A 13,874-nucleotide genomic window follows, 5' to 3' on the forward strand; every position below is an offset into this window, starting at 1 on the left:
ATCGTGAATTACTGATAATATATGTAGAACGGAATGATCAAAAGTTAAGAATGTTTGCATTTGTTTGGTATATTTTGGTATTTAAAAAAATAATTTAAAAATTAAAAAAAAAAGTTTGTGCTTTTTCTCACTGACCTATAACACCATCTCATCTTTCAAGTCTCTAAATATATGTGGATCACTTGCTAGGTTCTTTATTCTCTTTAACTGACATATTTATCTGCGTCTATGCAAATACTGCAGTGCCTTCATCCTACAGCTTAAAAGTCTTGATTTTGGTTATCTGATAGGATAAATCTCACTTTTTCTTTCTGAAGAGTGACTTATCTATTCATGGTCCTTCGCTTTTCCACACAAATTTTAGAATTTAGAATTTTTTCTGTCAAGTTCCATGAAAACACTGCTGGGATTTTTATTAGATTTTATTGAAGCTACAGAGCAATTTGGGGATATATCATGATACCATTATGGTATTCATGGGAATGCTATCTCTGCTCATTAATTCAGATTATGCCAGATTTCTTCTTGTTTAACTGCAAATTCGGTGATATCCAGTGAATATCTGAAATTACATTAATGACATGATAATAAATGAAAGTTAATGTTTACTGAGCTTAATACTATATATTAGGCATTATGTTAAATATATAACCTGCATCATCTATTTCATTTAAATCTCATAACAACCCCAAAGTAGGGGCTAATATTATTATCTTGTAGATGAAGAACTGTAATTGGTTAATTCAAACCTTAATTAGCCACTCTGCTTACTATCTTACTTGGACATTTGCCTTAAAGGATTTACCAGGAAGTTATAGTGCTTAAAGTTAGATATTCTACGGATATCTTACCTATTTTTAATTTTCTGTTACTTAGGTGGAGTTTTAGTATCATTCATTAAAAAAAAATTGTCCAGACTTAAAAACAACATGAATATGTGCTATGATGTAGAAATGTGAGAACCTTGACTGCCCTTTCAAAAATATGTTGGATCACACCTCAAATTGTTTTTTGAGGAAAATCTTGGTCCTGCCCATAGTTACACCCTCTTCCCACTTCTTTGTGGAGGCAGGCTAGTCTTCTATTCAAGTATCTCACCTCAAAAAGCATCTCAACCTTCAACAGAGATTCTCAGTGCCACTGGACCTCTACCTGGACAGACATAGACTACTTGCTCTCTGCAGCACTTACCAAAATCCAATTTGAAAGAATATTTATGGAGTATGTTCAGTCCATCCAAAGTAAATTCTCTTTAGTGCCAGCCACCTTTGGTTTCCTGCCTGGCATCCTTAGTAGCTGCTGCATATTATACTCCACCATCTGACAGACATCATAGCAGTTTGGATCCTCAGCTGTAGCAAAAAAAAAAAATTAACACATTAATAAAAATTCAGTGGCCAATCTGTGAAGATTCACAGGACACCAGTGTGGCACAACACATCATTTGTGAACCACAACTTTAGTCTCTAAAATGTATCACTGCATGGAGCTGAGCTTCAGAAAAGGGTACCAGACTATTCTTGTGTTCATTCCAGTTACCACCATCACATTCCTCACCCCAGTGCAAATACTGCTCTTCTAACTTTTCATTGGCTCTGTGTGGTCTACTGGCAAGGAATTTCATGAGAAACAGCTCAATAAAGTTGACTGCTATTTTATTATGTTGTTAAAATGATCATTTTCTACCCTCACAATATCTTCCTTTGAGACTCATGGGGAAATTTTCTCTTTTGGCCTCAGTGCCAGGAACAGTTGTTTCTCCCTAGCAGTTCAATATTTTATGTTGTGACTATGTATCACAGTTGAGTATGATACCTTCTTTACTTTGACTGCTGGAAAGCTCAGAATAAAAACTGTGGCCCATCGCTCTCTTTAAACCTAACTTCAGCAAGCGAAATCACTGCCCTCCCCACAACATGGGACATGACATTCAGGGGTGAAAGCCTCTCTGGTGGCGTGGGAGATGACCCCCAGGGATGAGTCTGGCCCGGTGCCATGGGATCACCAATGCTTTCCTGACCAAAAGGGAAAAAGAAGTGTAACAAAAAAGGTATCAGTGGCTGAGAGAGTTCAAATAGAGTCAAGAGGCTACTCTGGAGGTCACTCTTATGCAAGCTTCACTTAAACATTGCCACCTATCATAATTTGCCAAACCTCAGGCAAAACTATTCCAGCCAATCTAAAGAACACTTAGGGCAACACATAAGATTCTACAAAGTTTCCATGCACCAGGGTAATGTTCCAGAAACCTACAACCTCTAGATAGGTCCCTGAAAAGGTAAGTCCTGAAACCTAGAGGGGCCAGTCTCTCCAGAACATCAGCTATTATAGATAGCCCCTTCCAACATGAAAAAGTTAGAATGGGCATAGTACAAATACACCTAAAGAGTGGGAGAAAGATCAACAGTGATGGTGGAATTATACAGAGAAGGTTGGGTTTAACAAATGAGTATGACTGATGAATCATTATACTGATATTTCTTTTAGTCTTCAATATCTTAGAGCAGCTAGAAATAACCTAAAATTGTGTAACTGTAACCCATACCAAACTCTGAAATCTGTTCCACAACTAAATGTTGTGATATGCTTTGAAATTTATTGCTTTTTTGTATATATGTTATTTTTCAAAAAAAAAAAGTCGATTGTGATGATTAAAAAATACATTTATTCCTTCTAGTCTCCAATGTTCTGGAGCAACTAGAAGGAAAGATCTGAGATGATGGTATGGTAGCCCATGACAAAACTCTAGGATCTGTCCTGTAACTACTTGTTGAAGTGTGCTTTGAAAACTATTGCTTTTTCTTTCTTTACTTTGTATATATGTTATATTATACAAAAACAAAATACAAAAACTGTGGCCCACCCCTCAAATTTCTCTTTGCCTGAATTCACTTATGTCATAGTGTACACTGTGAAAGCTACCTGAAAATAATTTTGAAATAGAATGTGGTATTAGTTATAAACTATTCTCTTCTTGGCCACTTAGGCTGTTTGCAAATTTCTTACTATCATAATATTAAGATAAAAATCTTAATAGGTTTTCCTTTTACTCTCTCAGTACAATTTTCACTTTTATTCCTAGGGAAGTGTGCTGGTTTGAAAGGAAGTATGCCCCCTAAGAAAAGCCGTGTTTTAATATAAATCCCATTTCATAAAGGTAGAATAATCCCTATTCAATACTTTATGTTTGAAACTGTAATCAGATCATCTCCCTGGATGATGTGATTTAGTCAAGAGTGGTTGTTAAACTGGATTAAGGGATGACATGTCTCCACCCATTTGGGTGGGTCTTGATTAGTTTCTTAAGTCCTATAAAAAAGGAAACATTTTGGAGAGGGAAATTCAGAGAGAGCAGAGAATGCTGCAGCACCACGAAGCAGAGTCCACCAGCCAGTGACCTTTGGAGATGAAGAAGGAAAACACCTCCTGGGAAGCTTCATGAAACCGGAAGCCAGGAGAGAATGCTAGCAGATGATGCTGTGTTCGCCATGTGCCCTTCCAGCCGAGAGAGAAGCTCTGACTGTGTTCGCCATGTGCCTTCTCACTTAAGAGAGAAACCCTGAACTTCATCAGCCTTCTTGAACCAAGGTATCTTTCCCTGGATGCCTTTGATTGGACATATCTATAGACCTGTTTTAATTGGGACATTTTCTTGACCTTGGAACTGTAACCTAGCAACTCATTAAATTCCCCCTTTTAAAAGCCATTCCGCTTCTGGTATATTGCATTCCAGCAGCTAGCAAACCAGAACAGGGAGCCTACCTTTTTCTTATTAAAGTTGCTATTTATGAATAGCATCTTTTTACTGCATTTTTCTAACTGGTTATTGCTATATACAGGAAAGTTTTCACTATGGTACTTTTATCATATACTGAGGGTCTTACTGGACTCATTTCAATACATTTTTTTATTGTGTTCTTAAGAGTTCTTATAATTCTATTATCATTAATAATTCCTTTCTCAACATGGTAACGTAGCTTACCATCTTACTGTCTCATCTTTACTGCATTAGATAGAACTTTCAGATGTGAAACAATAGAGTGGACATTCTGGTTTGTTCCCATATTTGAAGGGAAATGCTTCCTGTGCTTCATCTTTGAAAATAGTGTTGATAATTACAGATAGATGTTGACAGACTCGTAATAAAACATTCCAAATTTCATAAATTTTTCTGAAAGTAGGAATGTGCCTTGAATTCAAATTTTTCTCTATGTATGTGATTTTCTTATCTGACATATAACATGAGATTATATTAATACATTTTTATAATTTCAAGTCAATCTTTTATTACTAAGATAGGCTCTATTAGTTGTGGCAGATCATTCTTTAAATGTACTACTGAATTTTATTTATTCAGATTTAATTTTAAATAAGTTAACATTTATAGGTCCAGTGCTAGGTACTGGGAAAAATGAAATGGTTCTGTCCTCAAGTCTTAACAATGATACAGACTACCTTCCAGCAGTGATTATGGAATATAAAGGTTTGTAAGAGAGGTTTCTATAGATGTCATTCAGGGTATGGAAGAATGGCCTAAATTAGTATTTTTCAACTTGCGGTTTTTGAAATCAAATTATAGGTCAAAGAAAGAACAGAAATAAAAAGCAAATTAGGATATGAAATATCAAAGAGTATATGGTATATTAATTTTGTTTTTGTTTCATATATGGATAACAAATGTATATTAAAAAGTTTGAAAGGCCAAAAGGATACCCAGAAGACAGGGAAGAATTCACAGGAAACATTTGAACTAGGTACAACCAGAACATATGCCTGATCTTATGGGCAACTCTAATGAAGGGCAGATACTACAACTAATGGTACAACGACTACAAATCCTTGACTATGGGTGCCAAGAGGCATCGATAAGAGCAGAAGGACAAAGGCATGAAGGGAGAGACCATTAAGAGTCAAGGCACAGAAGCAGGACAGCATGAGGAAGGATAGTACAAGGCAGGTTCAGGAAACGCTAAGTATATAGTTAGTAGAGGAATAGGATGCAGGGCTGAGGAGTCAGGTGGAGTCAGATAGAAAGGGCCTCAAATGTGGTGTCAAGGGGCTTAGACTACTTTACCTGGTGGGCTGGTCCAGCACTGTTCTGAACTACAAGTCAAGAATCAAGACCTCAAATTACTGAGCAATAGCCAGCAATTAAAAAAAAATTAATAGAAAGAAAATATCAGAATATAACACATGAGGGTAAGCACTGTTTTGTGAAACTTTTGTTTCAGTTTTATAATACATATGTTTATTCTAAGTTTTAATGCAAAAGACATTTATTATTAAGGATTACAGTTTAAAAAAAAAAAGTTTGAAAGTTACTGATCTGAGAGAAGTCATAGAAGGTTTATAACCAGGGAAAGAAATGACACTAATGAAAGTCTGCCATTAACCTCCTAGATGATAACAGTAATTCTGAACCACTTAGCCGCAACTCACCCTTCAAGGGGCTTCCCTTTTCTCTGACTAATGCACTCCCACTATCTTTTTGATGCTCACTAGGGGCTATCTTTGCAAATAGCTTCCTGAAGACATCTAAGATAAGTATCAAAGTACAAAACACTTAGAAATAAACGGAAAAAAAGTAGTTTCAGGCTTTCTCTTAAGACATTTTCTTCCTTCATTTTTTGAGAGAGCTATTCTTTAAATGGAGGAAAAAGGAAAAATGAGTTATATATAACATTACTGAGCATCTCACAAGGATTTTAAAGCTACCTTCTAAGAATTCTTTTACTTTTTAATTGAACTCTTAATTTTAAGGTAATTGAATATTCACAGAGCATTATAAGAAACAGGGAGAGTTCATGTACCTGTCACCCAGTTTCCCCTATAGGTAACATCTATCATAACTATAGTATAAACAGGAAAATGATATATTGAGACAATCCATCGATCTTTTACAGATTTCAACAATTTTACATGCACTCATTTGTGTGTCTGTTTGCATTTAGTTCTACACATTTTTATTACATGTGTAAATCTGTATACTTGCTACCACAGTCAGGATACAGAACTGTTTCATCACCAGAGGAATCTCTTGTGGTAGCCTATAAAAAATTCTTTATTTTATAAATCCAAATACTTTATTACATAGAAGTCTTGCAGTTCTTCACATAGATCCAAGCCCCTCAACTGAAGACTCCAGCTAAGTGGCTATCAAGTTAATAATGAATTTGAGTGATGTGTATGTCTTTGCCATTCATGTTATTCAAATGTTAAGAATGTACAAAAATGTAAACATAAGTAAAAATAAACAAAAAGATCTCAAAAATAGTAGTATTACGATCACATATTTGGTAAAATCTGTATCGAGGAATATGTGTACATGAATTTGGGAGGTAGTGGTGGATATTTAGAAATTTAAATATGCAATGTGTTAGAGTGGTGGGATAAGCTGTATTTTTCCTTTTATATGTTTAAAATTGATGTAAGTGGTTAAACAACTGGCATGTATTTCTGAGGTCTCAGAATGCTATCAGAGAGTATCAAGGATCTAGATATATGTCCACAGTACATACAGAGTACATACAGTCAACAGTCCCTATAGACTTGGCTGTCCAGATGGAAACAAACCTTTCTCCTTTGCCTCCCTGTACTGAGGCTGAGTCCAGAAAAATGCAAGGGAATGTTTGGGAAGGGATCAGGAAGTAGCATGACCATCTTGCTCTACCTGGGACTAAGGGTTTCCCAGAATACGGGACTTAGAGAACTAAAACTGAAAAAAGTCCCTAGTAAACTGGGACAAGTTAGTTACCATATCCAGAAGGTTTCTGTCTGTGTTTCCTTGGAGCATGAAGGAACCAAGTAAATCTTTGCTTGATGAGGATTCAAAATCTGGGGCTGAGGGATGGGGAGGGATAATTTAGAAGAGAATAAAATGGTTGTGGTATTTTTTGAACACCTAAGCATCCATCTTCCTTTGGTCTACAAAGAAGTTGCAATAACTGAGTTATACAATATGATTCTGAGTCTCACAAAAATATAATGGAAAGTAATTCTGCCAGATGCACATTTTTTAAAGACTAGGCTCAAACAGGTTACAGAGGGAAAAAAAATTACCCATCAAGAGAAAAGCATTTAACCTCAAAGAGTGGGTGGAATACCAATGCACTGAGCAATTTTATAAATTGGGCACTTCAGCTTTTCAAGAAGCATAATACTTCTTATAATTTCTAAATTGAGTTACCTGTCCACCCATGAAAAAAAGAACTGACTTGTGTGAGTTTTTCTAAGAGCTGGTTAAAATGAAAGACAGCTATCCTACAATCATTCACCAGTAAGAGGTACATATGAAGACCAGAACACAAGGGTGAGCCCAAAAGAAGCTTGCCATTTTATACCACTTGGAGCCAATTCACCCTGCAAGGTTTTACTGTGTGCAAGGCACTCTGCTAGGCACAAGAAGGCGTAGGTTTTATTCCTAAAAAACCCACAGGCTCAATATATGGCACAGGTATGCATAGTTTTCACTTTTAAGAGACTCATCTCAAAACAAACAGATATGCAAAGGGCTGTAACACCCTTTACTCAGCACCTTAACAGTGGTGTCAGCAAAGTTCTATGGGAACCCAGAACAAGTTGGTAAGGCTCTCCATGTACAAACTGAGCCTATGCCATCCCTCTCCTCCAGGGCCTTATTCCATCCACTCTTACCTTTCTCCTAATCTTCAACTTCTGACTATTGGACCCTTCACATATTTCCTTAACATGTAAACATATTCAAGTCCCTTTGTCCTTCTCCACTTACAAAAAAAAAAAAAGCCTTGATGTTAAGTGGATAGATTTAGCAATAAAAATAAAGGACACCCTGTATTTTGTCTGGTAACCCTAGCCCCTCTTTAATTCTTGCTCACATTTCCCCTTCTCTTCCAAAGTTCTCAAAGAATCCTCAATACCTGCAACCCATTCCTTACCTTCCATTCATTTAAAAATCTGAATCTGGTTTTTGTTTTGCTCTGATAAGTCAATCCAAACTGCTATTGCTAAGGTCAAGATATATTCAAGTTACTAATTTTGCTGGACACTTTTCAGTTCTTGCTTTAATTCATCTCTCCCCAGCACCTGACATGCAAACCTTCCTTTCCGTTCAGCTTCTGTACCACTATTTTCCCCTAAGACTGATGATCTAACTGTTCTTTTTCAATCTTTATCACTAAATCCCCTTTGCTATTTTTATCACTAGATACCCTCCCCATGAATGTCAGTATTTTATTCTTGGTCACTATTCTCTCCCCTGCCTGCAATAAGTCCTCTCTCAACTGCCCCAGGCAATTTCACTCACCTGAAGTTCTGTCATCCATCCTAGTCCCATTTGAGACCCAGCTTGGACCTTTCTGCCCAGATGCCTGACATCTTAGCATGACCAGGGCTGACTCATCAGCAACCCCCAACACAAACATCTTTCCGGCTTTAATCTCAATTTTAGTTGCTGATACTTCATCAATCTAGGCACCAAAATCATCAATCCTAATCCAGTCATTTAGCAAATACTATTAACTTCCTCTTGGAAACATCTCTGGAATTAACTTTTCTTTCCAACATTTCTGGCTCTCATTATTTCTCACCTGGGTTCTCGTAAACATCTGTGAAATATTCCCCCTGACCTGTCCCATGCACTGCTGCCCTTCCAATCAAATTCTATCCTGCTCCTTCATTAACCTTTCTGAAACACAAATCTGTCCAAATACTCCCTTAGAATTCTTCAGAGGGACTTAGTCTACAGGGATCCCTGTAGACTTAGGCTCCTTAGCAAGGTATAAGGCCTTGGTGACTCCTACACATCTACCTCTCCAGTCCTACCCTCTGCCTTTCTTCCACCCCGACTCTCCAGCAATGCACTTAACTGCTCTAAGCTCCCAGAGTACACTCACTAAACATTATTATTTATTGGCGGAGACCTAGTTTAGTCACTGGAGATAAAGTTAACTAGACAAAGTTAACTCAAAGGGCTTACCTTCTAATTGAGAGGATAAATAAATAAGGAATAATTTCTAATACATCTGAGTATAGGAAGGAGAATAGATGACAAAGCATGATGAAATACTGGTGGGGTACTGTTTTGGTTAATAGGGACAAAGAAGTCCCCTCTGAAGTAGGGACCTTGAAGAGGAGACATGAAAAATGGTCCGAGGGAGCCCTCCAATGACCCAGGAGAGCATTCCAGGCTGAGGGAACAGCCATGGTAGGACCCTGGAGCTTAGTGAACAAGGGGTAGGAGAGAGAAGTTAGGTAGAAAAGAATAGCAAGGGCCAAGTACAGAGGGTTCTGTCAGTTCAGGTAGGCTTTACTCTATGTGCAACAATAATGTCATCTACCTAGAATGACCTACATTTACCCTTAAAAGAATCTACTTTTCTTCAAGATTTTGCTCAGTTGCACCTTATCTGTGGGAAGGGGAAGGGAAGATGTCTCTTCTCTGTCATTCCATGGAGTTATTCAATCTCTTCTCTTTGTACTATATCTAGGGGTTAAAAGTTTATTCAAGATAGGTAGGAGGCAGTCAATTAGGTATATGAACCTTGAGGACAATATGGCAAATGAAATACCAGAAACAAAAAGCAAATATTATCATGCCCACTCATTAGACTATAATATACAAACTTGGAGAATTGAAATTGAGAGCATAGGTTATCAGATTAAGGCCTACTATAAAGTCTCTTAGACTGTAAGCTCTTACAGAAGTCACATCTATTCTGGAATTGTAATTGTTGTTTCTAAACTCTGAGATGCTGAACTGTTTGTGTATAACTCGGTCGTTCCCTGGAATTTCGGGTATTTGAGTGACACCTGAGACTCACAGTTAGAACCCTGAAGATATAAAATTCAGCATTACCTCATACAGCAACTGTTTAAAAAGTTGAGAAAGTGATCAGATTTCAACTAGAGATATTAATGAAGCTGATCTGGACTGGACTAAGGTAAACCAGAATACAGGATAAAGGATGATATCGTCTATATTTTAAAACCTAACTTCTATGTGAAACCAAAAGAAGAGATTTTATTTGATGCAAAATTTACATTTGATAGCACAATATCTAATTTAACTTGTATGGTCAGTTTATTCGAACACCATAATGACATGAACTCTTGAATAGGAAGTGAGATCATGTTGAATTGTACAGGTCAGTGTGATGCCCCAATATATTCTAGAGTAATTTGGACACAGAATAAAAAAGTATTTGCAGATCCCACTAGAGGGAATTGGGAGAAAGGAGGAAATATTATAGTTCCCCATCAGGGGAATTCCTGATATTCTCACAAGCAGTGGGGACAACCAAATCAATAGGCTCAGCCCTCAATCTTGCGGTTTGTTCATACGAAACTTAAACAACCGCAAAGGAAAGGGTAAGCCTACTTAAAATTAGGCCTAAGAGTCACCCCAAAGAACCTCTTTTGTTGCTCAGATGTGGCCTGTCTCTCTCAGCCAACATGGCAAGCAAACTCACTGCCCTCCCCGTCTCTACATGGGACATGACTCCAAGGGGTGTAAACCTCCCTGGCAATGTGGGCCAGAAATCCTAGAATGAGCTGGGACTCAGCATCAAGGGACTGAGAAAGCCTTCTTGACCGAAAGGGGGAAGAGAGAAATGAGACAAAATAAAGTGTCCATGGCTGAGAGATTTCAAATAGAGTCAAGAGTTTATCCTGGAGGTTATTATACTTTACACAGATAACTCCTTTTTAGTTTAAGGTGTATTAGAGGCTAGAGGGAAGTGCCTGAAACTGTAGAGCCGTGTTCCAGTAGCCATGTTTCTTGAAGATGATTGTATAAAGATACAGCTTTTGCAATGTGACTGTGTGATCGTGAAAACCTTGTGTCTGATGCTCCTTTTATCTATGGTATGGACAGATGAGTAAAAAATATGGTTTAAAATAAGATAATAGGGGGAACAAATGTTAAAATACATTGAGTAGATTAAATACTAGTGATCAATGAAAGGGAGTGGTAACGGGGTATAGAAAAAAAATGGGAACAAAGGTTAAACTATATTGGGTAGACGAAAATACTAGTGGTGTGAAGGGAGGGAGGGGTAAGGGGTACGGTACGTATGAGTTTTTTCTTTTTCTTTCTTTTTCTGGAGTGATGCAAATGTTCTAAGAAATGATTATGGTGATGAATATACAATTATGTGATGATATTGTGAGCCACTGATTGTACACCAAGTATGGAATGTTCATATGTGAACAATGTTCATGTTTGTATGTTGTTTTGTTTGGTTAATAAAATAAAATTAAAATTAAAAATCATAATAATAAAAAAAAGAGTCACCCCCAGAGATCCTCTTTTGTTGCTCAGATGTGGTTTCTTTCTCTAAGCCAATTTGGCAGGGAACTCACTCCCCTCCCTCCTATATGGGACATGACTCTCAGGGGCATAAATCTCCCTGGCAATGTGGGACATGACTCCTGGGGATGAGCCAGGATCTGGCACCGTGGGATTGAGAAAGCCTTCTTGACCAAAAGGAGGAAGAGAGAAATGAGAAAAAATAAAGTTTCAGTGGCTAAAAAATTTCAAACAGAGTTGAGAGGTTATCCTAGAGATTATTCTTATGCATTATATAGATATCCCTTTTTAGTTTATGACGTTTTGGAGTGGCTAGAGGGCACTACCTGAAATTGCTGAACTGTATTCCAGTAGCCTTCTTTTTTTAAAAATATTTTTATTGTCAAACTTTGACATACAAACATTCTATACATGGTATAAAATCAATGGCTCACAATATCATCACATAGTTGTGTATTGACCACCATGATCTTTTTCTTGAACACCTGCATCCTTCCAGTAAAAGAAAGAAAAACGAAAAAAACTCACACATACCATACCCCTTATCCCTTCCTCTCACTGACCACTAGTATTTAAATAAGAGCTGTTTTTGGGGGGAGTGGGGGGAGGGGTGCATGGTCTGGGAATTTATTTCCCACATGGCAAGTGAGAATTCTACCACTGAACGACCCTTGTATGGCTCCCAATAGCTTTGATTCTTGAAGCTGACTGTATAACTATGCAGCTTTTACAATGTGACTATGTGATTGTGAAAACCTTGCGGTTGACACTCCCTTTATCCAGGGTATGAACAGATGAGTAAAAAAATAAAGACGATAAATAAACAAACAAATAAACAAATAGTAGAGGGAGGATAAAGGGTGAAAAAAAAACTAGCTAGACTGCAATACTAGTAGTCAATGAGAGGAAAGGGTAAGGGATATAGGATGTATGGGTTTTTCTTTTTTATTTCTTTTTCTGGAGCTATGCAAATGTTTTAAATATGATCATGGTGATGAACACACAACTATGTGATGATATTATGAGCCACTGACTATATACTTTGGATGGACTGTGTAGTGCACGACAATATCTCAATAAAAAATAATAAAAATAGGGCAGGCCATGGTGGCTCAGCAGGCAGAGTTCTCGTCGCCATGCTGGAGACCCGGGTTCGATTCCCAGTGCCTGCCCATGCAAAAAATAATAATAATAATAATTTTTAAAAAAGAACAAATAAAAATTGAGGATTTACTTGCTCAACTGGAGAATTTAGAGTAAGAACAGCAAACTAACCCCAGAGCAAATAAAAGAAGAGAAATAACAAAGATTAAAGCAGAAATAAACAAACTGGAGAACAATAAAACAACAGAAAGAATCAACAAAACGAGAAGTTGACTGTTTGAGAAAATCAATAAAACTGATGGATCCCCCTAGCTAGACTAACAAAGAAAAAAAGAGAGGACACAAATAAAATAAGAGAGGGGGTGATTAGCATGGACCCTGAAAAAATTTTTAAAAATCATAAGAGAATACTAAGAACAACTATATGCCAACAAACTAGACAAACTTAATGAAAATGGACAAATTCCTAGAATTACAAGAACTACCTACACTGACTTGAAAAGAAACAAAATATCTCAAAACCAAATACAAGTAAAGAGATTCAATCAGTCATCAAAAATCTTTCCACAAAGGAAAGCCCAGGACCAGAGGGCTTCATGGGGGAATTTTATCAAACATTCTAAAAATATCTAACACCAATCCTGATCAAACTCTTTCAAAAAACTGAGGAAAAAGATATGCTACCTAAAGCTAACATCACCCTAATATTAAAACCAGATAAAAACATTACAAGAAAGGAAAGCTATAGAACTATTTCCCTGATGAACACAGATGGCAAAAATCCTCAACAAAATACTAGCAAACCGACAAAGAAAGACGATAAAGATTGAGATGGTGTAATCTAGGAATGCCTAGAGTGTATAATGATAGTGACTAAATGTACAAATTTAAAAAATGTTTTTGCATGAGGAAGAACAAAAGAATGTCATTACTGCAGTGTGCTGAAAATAGATGGTACTTAATATTTTAAAATTTCAACTAATGTGTGAGACTAAAGCAAAAAAATGTTTATTTGGTACAAATCTATACTTTGACTAGTGCATCTCCTAATATAACTTATGTAGATAGTTGACTGAACACCATAAGTACATGGAACTTTGTATAGGCCATGAGATTTTGTTGGTTTGTCCAGGTGATGCCCTGATGAATCCCAGAGTGATTTGATCAGTGAGTGGAAAAGTATTTGCAAAGTCCCCTTCGGGGAATGGTGAGAATGGGGGAAAACTCAACTTCCCCAAGTTGAATTCTTGATATTCTCACAAGCAATGTGGACAACCAAAGCTATAGGCTGAGCCCCCAGTCTTGGGGTTTGTTCATATGAAACTTAACCCCACAGGGGATAGGGCAAGCCTACTTAAAATTAAGCCTAAGAGTCACCCCCAGGAGAACCTCTTTTGTTGCTCAGATGTGGCCTCTCTCTCCAGCCAACACAGCAAGCAGACTCACCACCCTCCCCGTCTACGTGGGACACGACTACCAGGGGTGT

At 37.2% G+C, this 13,874-nt stretch overlaps 1 protein-coding gene across 2 annotated transcripts in view; it reads right to left on the reverse strand.

Annotated features, from left to right (window-relative positions):
- The window catches only part of UBOX5 (U-box domain containing 5), a 58,118-nt gene that overhangs the window by 27,319 nt on the left and 16,925 nt on the right, over positions 1–13,874 (reverse strand). For both annotated transcript variants that reach the window (XM_077112450.1, XM_077112442.1), the window contains exon 2: positions 1,192–1,352. The gene's annotated coding sequence lies outside the window, so the exon portion shown is untranslated. The remainder of the gene's footprint in view (positions 1–1,191; positions 1,353–13,874) is intronic.

Source organism: Tamandua tetradactyla, chromosome 1 (genome assembly GCF_023851605.1).
Source record: "Tamandua tetradactyla isolate mTamTet1 chromosome 1, mTamTet1.pri, whole genome shotgun sequence".
Taxonomy (NCBI): Eukaryota; Metazoa; Chordata; class Mammalia; order Pilosa; family Myrmecophagidae; genus Tamandua; species Tamandua tetradactyla.